Genomic DNA, 10,916 nt, shown 5'->3' on the forward strand with positions numbered 1-10,916 from the left:
ATGCCAATATTAAAGAGTTTTATTATCCTCCATCACTGTGTTGCCAGAATGTGAGCACAGAAAGCATCTTTTCATGATTAACTGCCTGGGCTCGGCCTAGCTGGGACCATAATACTAAGTCTACAGCCACAGAACCACAGCGTGCAAAACCAGTTGTAATTAGCCTTGCATAGGTGTAGGGCTCAGTGTGCCACAATCATATGGACAATATTAGCCACAGCGATCAGGATCCAAATTATTCTGCGGGCAGTAAAATCTCACACGCAGTTTGTCTAATGCACAAACGTAAATTATGAGAACTGTCATACGTGGTCTGACTAAAAGGCCATCTATCACAATATCTCATTTTTAAGAGCAAGAGGTAGTGGTTTCTTTGGGAACGATCATAAGGAACGTAGCATTCCTTGGCATCCCCTCTCAATTCATGGCAGTAACTTGCAGGGACTAGGGAATTCCTGAGCCAGAGTTTACAAGCAGACCACCACAATTGATAGGCATGGATTTTGTCTGATTCTTTTTTGAACCCCTGTGTTTTGGTTTATACAATATCCTGGTGAGATGTGTTTCATAATTAACAACGTATCGTTTCAAAATGTGTGGTGGTGTGTGTTCTCAGCTCTCATCTAATAATTTTGTTGGATGCCCCCTACTTTTGTAGTATGAAAAATGATAAATAATCATTACTTCTTTACACTCTTCGCAACCATCAAGATGTAGAGAACTGTATTTTCTCCCACTGCAGTAGTTTATTTTCCAAACTGAATTCTTAAACTATTTAATTCTTTCTCTTGTACCTCAGCACACCTTCTATACTTTTTCTAGCTTTTGCTAAAACTCTTTGGAGTTGAGGTGACCACTAATGCAGACAGTGTCCAAGATGCAAGTGTACTACGTATGACATTGTACATCATCACGGTCATACTATGTCTTTGGTTTTCAGTTTCTGTGTATAAATAGTTTCTGAAACTGTATTCACTTTTTTCACTGCCTCTAAAATTCTGTGCCAGTTTTCAGAGAATTATTTACAGTGATCCAATGGCCTCTTTCCTAAGTGGTCTTAAGTAAATTAGAGTAATCCAGTGCGTGTGTGTAATACTTGGATTAAATATAATCTGCTGTTTCATTACCCACTCACTTGGTATTGCAAGGACTTTTGAAATGGCAGCTCACTCCGCCTCCCTCCTGCAGCTGTGAGCGTACAGTCAGACTTTCTTTTGCCAAGCTCTCTGACATAAGGACATAGTTTCGTGAGTCAGAAGTGACAAGACTTTCTCAAAACCCTGATACCACGCATATTTTCTGTAGTTCTTGGAATGGTTCTCATGAAGTTGCCCTGGTGGTGAACAAATGCTGCAGGTGACGTGTTTGTATGTATTTGTGGGAATGGAACTGTGGGTACAAGTATTATCCTTGTTCCCTACAAAGTGTGAGCTCCCCATTCACTGAAACCCAGAACTTGTCCTGTTTCTGATGCCCATAATTTTTGGTCAAACCACAAAACCTCCATTGCCGCAAGTGTTTTAATGGTTGATTGGCCAACAGTAATCAGGATTGCAGGAGACATATATAGTTTGCACATAGCTATACTTTGGAGCACAGTGGCAATTTACCTCTGCACTAATCAGCATCTCAGACACTTATTAATCAGCCAGTAATTTAAAGTCAGCATAACAGTCATCCTACTGTATTATGCTAATTCTGTTGTATTAGAAGCATTGGTCTACAGAGGGGCAGTTATGATTTTATTGCAACTATTCAGCATGCCATGAAGAAACAGTGATCATTTTCAAGCCTTGTATGCTGTGGTCTCACTAGGTGCTTATTCCACCATAAATTTATAAGCAGGAATAGATCACAACTGTTTACTAGTTTATACCCTAGTAGAAATTGAAAGAAGCAAATAGAAAACTGAACATGAAGGGTTTTGACAAATATTTTCAAACATATCTACATAAAGGATGAGGAAGGGCAACAAACTTCTTGCAATGCAAGCTGGTCCCAAAGCAAGTCCAGCCAGCGTGGCACAATATATGTGAGCTGTGTTCCCAGAAATCATATTGTAGCTGAAATGCCATAAGTGCAAGGTTTAGTATGTACTTATCCTTCGTAATGCAGACTCCAGGTGGTGGATTTGAAAGTGAGGAAACCAAAAAGGGATATAGTTGGTACAATTAACATATGCTAAAGAGAAATGTCAGTATTCTTTGTCACATGAAATAGTGCTTCTCCATCATTAGGTGACAGATCTTGCCTCCTAAAACAGGCACCTAAAGGTGGTGGGCCTTTTTATCTTGTCTTACCAGAATAACCGTTAATTAAAAAAAAAAAATAATTACTTGAGTGCAACAGTCTCCAAATTATTTTTTTTTTAACTGTGTGATGTAGATACAACACTAATTAGTGAAAGTTAGGTGGACTGGAAAGGAGTTTTGCAGAAGGCAGGAGGTCACGGTCCACAAAGTGCATCCATAGAATAGATAACTGAGGAGGCAGCATCTTTATATGTAATTCATATTCTTGTAACTGACTATAGTTTTTTTCCTTGTAATGAAGTTATACTACATACTTGCTTTAACTTCTCCGATCATGGGTGCCTCAAACCTGAGCTAATTTGATTTCTTTCCTGCTAGAAACATATTTATTCCAACCGAGTCAGAATCCAGTGTGCGTTTTAGACCTGCATTCCCAAAGGAATTGCTTTTTCTAAGAATCAGAGAAGTGTGACGCGCAGTGAGTCCAGACTTGAGCTTTGAACAAATTGTTCAGCGGAAAGGGGGAGGGTAACTTTCCTGTATTATGAGGTGTTAATTTTAACTTCCCTTTAAATAATAACTCAATTCAAATGGTATAAAGTGATTGCTCTCAGGCCTGATGTTGGTATGTTCAGTTTTAGCTGTAAGGGCACTTTATGGTTAGGTCAGGAGCAGAAACTATCAGAAACGTAATCTCCATCTCAGAAGAGCACCACTATAATTACTGTGTCCTAATGAGCATGACAGTTCAAAGATGCAATGAGAGCGCCTGTTTTAGTAACACGTAGCCTTTGCACAACAGTTAATTTCCAAACTATTTTGTAAAGACCAAGTGAATAATCTTCATGTAGCCTATCTGGAAACATGTAGCTGCACTTTTTAAATTTCATTTCACGAAGCATTACACCGAGTAAATAAGTGCACATCATACAAAGTGATGAGCACCCTGAATTTCTTTTGGTTTCCAGAATGAGCCTATGGCATTTCTAGAACCATGACTTTAAATGATTTAGTATCTTTCATGCAGAATATTTTAATGACTATTCAGTTATTATTTAATTTTCTGTGGCACGTAGGACCCTGATCTAGAGACAGGATGTGTATACTAAAAGACATAGACCCTGCCTCCCTGAGTTTTAAAATTGAGGTCCTGATCCACCAAACATTTGTGTGAGTATTATATTTTGATATGTGTGAGAGGTTCCCATTAAACTTCCACTGGGATTTAAAGAAAGACCACACCTCCTGAGCTTCAGCCTTCTGGCAAGTGCACTATAGAGGCCTAATGGGAATTCACGGAGAAGAAAGGTTGCCTGCATTTAAAAAGGGTGTGAACCTTCCAAGCTCTCAGGGTATGTGCAAGTTTATATTTGGATAACCCAACAGCTATGCATATAAATTGTCAGGGAAAATTAATGAATGGTACATGTGCAGTATATCAAACGTCTTGGTGTCTCAACCAATATTTTCATATGCACCAAAGTGCACATTCCTTACTGAGGGTTATATACAATGAGACATGTTTCAAGTTTAAAGCCACATTATTTGAATGTATCCAAATGCAGAAACCAGTGACGCACTTTCTTTAATAACCGGGCAGCACTTCTTGTGTACAGTCATGGATTTCTAAAGAAAGTAAAGGGCTTTGTGATCAAGCACTCCTGAAACAGTTCATTTAATTTTGAAGTTTAAAAGAAATAAAATGGAAGTGCTATCTCAGCCATGGCTTCAGTATCTAACTTGTTTCCCTCGGCCACATTTTTTTTTCATGGAACCTACTGTAATGTATTTTTAAGAAGCTATGTCATGTTTTATATATGAAAAGCACCATGAAGGAAGTATATATGCTTTATCTCACCCATGGATTCCATGCTACAACTGTAAATCTCACATTTCTTCTTTATTATTTATTCCTGATGGCTGATATTAATCTCTTCATACTGGCCTTGGCATGGTAGGTATTATTTATGTCCTAAAGCTGTTAGCAGTTGTCTTCATCAGACCTGAATGCTCTACAGCTTTTGCCAGCTTTGCAGTGGCTCTCAGTCCTCCCTTTCCCTTCCCACCCCAAGCTCCTTAATAGGTCTAGTATTTCATTTAGGGTTAAGGTACAGCATGTCTCATAGGTTTAGCTTCCGAATCTTCTCCTTTACACCTATATATGATGAGCCATCCCTGTAGTTTCTAAAACTTTGTTCGATATCTCAAAATAATTTCTCTCAAATGGCAATCCAGATTCCTGGGCACCATAGTTTTAATTCTAGAGATATTAAAAATACTCTGCATGAAGTGAAGACTTTAAATCTGCCTTTATATTCAGCATTTTTTTTTTCCCTGTTAACAGAACCACCTATTGTAGCAGCTTGCTCATTTCTAAGAGCAGTGATCACATCTCCTGCAGAGGCTGCCTCACCATGAACTCCCTCCCACCAGGTGCCAAGAGCTCTGGCTCTCATTCATCAAAGTCTTTAGATACTTAGCTGCTGGACTAAGATCAGTGTCTAACACTTTTCAGGATAAAGCTTTGCTCTAAGAAGGATCATTTATTCTTTGCTCCTGTCAGAGGATGGGTCCTAAATAAAGGAGTTAATCTATTTTTCCTGGTTTGGTTGTCTGGCAGGAGAGAGACTATTACACTAGACTGGAGGACCCTAAAATTAGCTCGATATACAATATCCCATCTGCTTTGCTCTGCAATTATGCTAAGATTATGAGAAGCTGTATATATCTGTGTAAAAGTTAATTTAATAACAAAAATAAATTAATAGCTAAAATAGCTAAAATAATCTAACACATTTTAACTTTATTATTATTTCATCAAGCAATAATGAACTGGGAATTTGGCCCAGTATACTAAAAACACAGCTAATAAATCCTACATTATTTTTTTAATTAAGAACATAGAAGTGTGTGGACTGCACAGAAAAACAGTGAAAAAATTGATTCATATATATGGTTACTAGAGTAACAATAAAAAGCAAACCTTTTCTTGGAAGACAGTAGAACTTTGAGTTAGGACTTGCACAGCAACTTAATTCGTGAACTGGGAGGAGAACGGCAATTTCAAATGTACAGGGGGTAAGTTCTTCAGGAAAGGCAAAGTTTTGGATCATCTACCTGGCAGTCAAACATATTTCTAATGCATTTTAGTGTGAAAAAGGAAAATAAATTTTAAATGCGGCCTCCTTTTTTTAAACATTAATATATAAGAGTTTCAAAGCCTGAGCCATTTCAGGCAGGCTGCGCAGAGGAAGGGGAGCCTCTTATCTGTGCTCTTTTCTCCTCTGGAGTCAGAATCTCTAAGTGTTTTCTTAAGGAGGACCAGAAAACCTCGGCCTTCACTCCAGCACCCATTGCATTACTGTTGCTAGTCTCAAGAGAATGAATTTATTCTCCACAGCCGTGTCATCTTGTAAATTGTTACGACAAGAAAACCACTGATGTCCTTTCTCAAGCCCCAAGAGAGGGAGTGGAAGTTGTATCCTGTTGATAACACCTGGAAGCGATCTATTTCTGTAAGTACACACTTATTATATAAATATATACTTAAATAAGGACAGACACAAAGCAAGGTGCAGAGATGCACCAATTATAGTCACTAAAGCCATGGTGTGATGTGCAGTGGTGCCGCCCCGGGTCACTCACTTCCACAGCACCTCTGAGCTGCTGTAGCTGTTTGTGGAGGCAACATAGTAAAGTGGATCAGCAGCGCAATTTGATTAAACAACTTAGCTATTTTCTGCTGGATTTTTGCTAACTGAAGTGATTATCTACACTTTGTATGACTCACATAGAGCTATATACCCGCACGTGAAAGTGATGCAAAAAAGCTGGTGGGGAGGGGGGAGGGGGGGAATGCCAGCAAAAACCTAATTTGGAAGTGGCACTGAAAAACTGCATGATATACTTGTCCCTGAGTTACCAGTGGAAACCTGTAAATTTCTTTTCAGTGTAAATGGAAAACAGATATTAAGAAGACCATTTCTAGGTAGAAGAGCTTTGTAGTTCAGACTCTGAAAAGGACTTGACCTTCTGCCAGAGAACCTGCCTGTGGACGTGAGTAATCATTCAGTTACTGGCTGTCCCACTTCTTTGTCTGCAAAGTCCTTGTTGTTCAGCATGTTGCAAAGATATGTTTCTTAAGTCTGTACTTGCATGAGGAAAGCCAGACAGGCAAGAGGAGCTGGAATAAGAAGCAAAAAGATTCAAAAAGCATTAAAGTTATTAAAGCATAACTTTGTGCTGTATGTATTTGTTCTTTAGATCTGCTGAGGTAGGGTGAAGACAGTTGAGTATTTGGGGAGGCAGCTGTAAGCTGCACAAAATTATTTTGGTAGGTTTTTTGCGTAACTATCTTCTTTCTGAAACTTCCAACCCTGTAATCATATTTGTACACATTGACCCCTTTATCCTTTCAAGCCTAAATTAAGTGGGACAGCTCAGAGATATGGAAAATAAGGTACAGAGCCAGTGTACTGGGTTTGCATGGCAAGGTTTTGATAGCAAGGGGGGCTACAGGGATGGCTTCTGTGAGAAGATGCCAGAAGCTGCCCCCATGTCTGATAGAGCCAATGCCAGATGGCTCCAAGGTGGACCACCAAGGTCAGTAAAGAAGGAGGGAGAGGAGGAGGTCCAGGCACTGGAGCAGATTCCCCTGCAGCCCGTGGTGAAGACCTGGTGGGGCAGGCTGTCCCCCTGCAGCCTGTGGAGTTCCACGGCAGAGCAGATATCCACCTGCAGCCCATGGAGGACCCCAGGCCAGAGCAGGTGGATGTCCAAAGAAGGCTGTGACCCTGTAGGAAGCCCATGCTGGAGAACTCTGTTGCTGAAGGAAGGGACTCACGCTGGAGCAGTTTGTGAAGAACTGCAGCCCAGGGGAAGGACTCACACTGGAGAAGTCCATGGAGGACTGTCTCTCATGGGAGGGACCCCACGCTGGAGCAGGGGAAGAGTGTGAGGAGGAAGGAACAGCAGAGACAACATGTGATGAAATGAGGGCAACCCCCATTCCCCATCCCACTGCGCTGCTGGCTGGGGAGGAGGTAGAGAAACTGGGCGTGAAGTTGAGCCCGAGAAGAAAGGAGGCGTGGGGGGAAGGTGTTTTTTAGATTTGTTCTTATTTCTCATTATCCTACTCCGAATTGATTGGCAATGAATTAAATTATTTTCCCCATGCTGAGTCAGTTTTGCCCATGATGGTATTTGCTGAGTGTTCTCCCTGTGCTTATCTCAGCCTATGGGCCTTTCACTATATTTTCTCTCCCCCTGTCCAGCTGAGGAGGGCAGTGACAGAGCGGCCTTGGTGGGTACCTGGCAACCAGCCAGGGTCAACCCAGCACAGCCAGTAAGATGACATTTTGTAAGTGCAATCTTTGGGCATGTGACAAGAAAGCATTTGTAATGTTATCCTGATAATCTGTAGCGATTTGAAATCCTATTGTAGTTTCTGTATCACTAGTTTTATTATATGATTAAAGTCCAGCAGAGCATTAAGGATTACATTTGACTGAGGGTGAATGATTTACAATTAGTCAGAAAAAATAAAGGTATTAAGGAATGTGCCAGGTTCATTTATTTGACAAATGAGTGTAAAGCTACTTACAAAATCACTTCAGAACGTAGCAGCACCTGGATCGTAATATATTTTGTAGAAGCAATGAAGAAAGTAATTAGTTTGAAAACTGTAAAAACAATGCCAGGAGGCATAGCTGAAATCTAGCTCACTAGGAAAGCATGGGCTGACTTCCACTGCACACCAACGTTGTGCTGGGTCTCTCCCATGATTGACCCAGTGGTGACAATCAGCAGCCCGAGGAACCTGCAGGTAAGGAAGATGTAAGAGCATGCCATATTTGGGAGTTAGGACATGATTTGGTACTATCCAGCCCGGGGTTGGAACAGGGGGAACATTGTAATTTTTTTGTGTTATAATAGCTGCTAAAATCCTCGACCATATTGGATGCTTTTGAATGGAGAGGGTTAACCACATAAGATGTGGTTCCATGAAGAAGAGGTCTGTTGTGTGAAAGCACTTTTTCATGTTTCAATAACTAACTGGATTTTCCCCTTAAAGTTGAAACAAAATTAATTTCTCAAATAGCTGAAAAGGTAATTTTGATTCTCACAGCTTTTTGACAAAGAGTCTTCCCAACAGAAAAAAAAAAGAGTTTAAAGTTAACCAGGAAGTGAGAAGCTGACTTTCTGAAGTGCAGGTAAAAATTCATGCTATGAGCAGTCATCCTGTATTGACTACTGCATTGCTATATTACATAGGGATTGAATTAAGGAATTAATTGGTGGTTTGATACTGATGGGTTGCAAATGCCAAGCTTTTACTATTTTCCAGTTTAATGTCAATTATACTACAGTAATGTTGACATCTAGCTGTTTAAAACACTACGCTTTCTTAATTTGTTTATATTGGCAACATTTGTTATTTCACAGTAGTGTAGGAAACACCTAGTGATGACTGATTTAAGCCACTTGCTGTCTGTTTTAATTTGATAATGATATTGCTGTGTCAACAAGATCAACACCATAATGTGCAGCATTGCAAATGCAAAGAAATGAGCTGTTCCAAAAAGTCTAATTATGCAGATTTATGTCTGTAGATATTCCTTAGCTTAGGCTGCTGAGTTCAAGTGTTATGAAGTGTTCCTATGTTCCATATCTATTACATACTTTACATAGATATTAGTTGTTTGTGTTCCATATATTTTGGCAGTTCTAAGCATTTTTGTTAAACTTCTAAACTTTGAAGAAAAGGTATTGCTAGGCTGCTGGCCACACTGAAGTGGGAAAACAAAAAGATAATAAGCCTTACAGCCAATAATACTGGATCATTTCTAGCTTTCATTAAGGACAATATATCTTTTTTGCTGATTTCTTCAGCATAGAGGCTGTTACCCCTATATCTGGGATTTTTTTCAAGTACCTCTTAGCAGATGGGACAGACATGCAGACTATGGGAAAGGCAGTATAAATGGAAATTATATTGACTCTTCAGCTCACCGGACAAATAAACAAACTATGATTTTTCCATAGAAACCACGTAGGCAATCTCTGCACTGCTGCTAGTCTAATTCGGTGAGGTGCTCTGCAGACACAGGGTCTGAACCCCTGCTCCTCTTTGCAGGCCTCGGCACTTGATTACGATATTCGTTACTGCTCCCTAAAGAAGGTAGCACTTGCCTTTGCAGTTTGTTGACTGTACCGGGAGCTGCATTTCCCACAAGGAGCAGAAACACCTCTCTTGTTAAAAAAGCAGTACCCAGCTGAGAATATATCTAGAGACTGGCCAGGTAGCTTCCTTTGAAAGATGTGTATATATATTTTTTTATTTCCCTAATCTTTGCTTTATGATTCTCATTCTAAAAAAGATAACATGATAGAGGACTTCAGCTAATCAAAGACTCATCATCAAAAGCAGACATGAATTGAGGGAGGCCAAGGTCTTAACCTGCAGTTTCACTCCACCCTCCCACATTTATCTTTTGCCTAAACTGGCAGAAGCTCCCTGATTACACTGGAAAAGGGCACAGGGTGGTTTCTGGCCTCTCCCAGAACTATGCTTCTCTGTCCCTGGAGGTGGTGAGAGGAAGTCTGGGACAATGCAGTGAGCCATTCTTCTGCTTGAGTCTTCAGAGTCCACTCAGACCTACAGGTTTGGGTGTTCCTAAAATGCAATTGTAGGTATTATTTTGAATGGTGCTAATACTCCCCATTCACATAAAATCGTAGTGGTTACAGCAGCTACCAAGTAATTGGGAGCCATGGGCTCTCCTCCCTTCTCAGCCTGGTGTGGCTTGATGGCTTCATGGTGTCTTTCACATCTTCCATGTCTCACAAGAGTGCTTGACTAGCTGGCATGGAGCTACTGAAATTGTGCTGCCAATAGGGCCAGGGAAGGCAGAGAGTACTTTTGTGTTCCTTCAAGTTCAGTTACCTCAGGAGAGGGCTCAAACGGACCTCCAGTGGGCAGGGTTCTTCCATCCACAGCTTGATCTAAACTCAAAAATTAGGTGAGCTCACTAGGTGTAAGTTGGAGTGGAATTGCATGAAAAGCAAATCCTTTAATTCAAGACTCTGGACCCTATCATCTAGGACAGCACTTAAATGAATAAGTGTATTAGAACAACTGTACTGGGTCAGATCAAAGACCTGCTTAGCTTTAAACATAGTCTCCAAATGTGCATATTAAGCACGTTAAATACTTGGTGAGCAGAGACAGTTTTCTGCAGCTCATGAAGTTGAACAAAAGGAAGCACAAGAAATAAGCAGTGGTGTTCTACTGAAATGCTAGCCTGCACCCCTCAGAGAGGCGTATTTTGTGAGGACCAATGGCAAAGAGCCAGAACTGCTGGTGGCAATTCCCCATGAAATCATGACATAACATATGTTAAAAAAATAAAGGCTTCTTTTCACATTTAAAATAAAACATATGACACATGGTATCTTCTGTTGGAGCTGCATCTTCAAGATTGACAAGATCTCATCAGCTAGTGTGCTTTCTGTAGAAAAAAGATGTGCCCTCTCCTTCTGGAGTGCCCAGAACTGGTCTTTTTACGCAGCTTGTTCCATTTTTGAGAAAATTCACTGAGATCATCTGTCTCAGTTCTCATGTTTCCATTGATGAGGGTGTTTTATGTCTAAAAGATGTCAATG

Source organism: Charadrius vociferus, unplaced genomic scaffold (assembly GCF_000708025.1).
Source record: "Charadrius vociferus isolate BGI_N301 unplaced genomic scaffold, ASM70802v2 scaffold185, whole genome shotgun sequence".
Lineage (NCBI taxonomy): Eukaryota > Metazoa > Chordata > Aves > Charadriiformes > Charadriidae > Charadrius > Charadrius vociferus.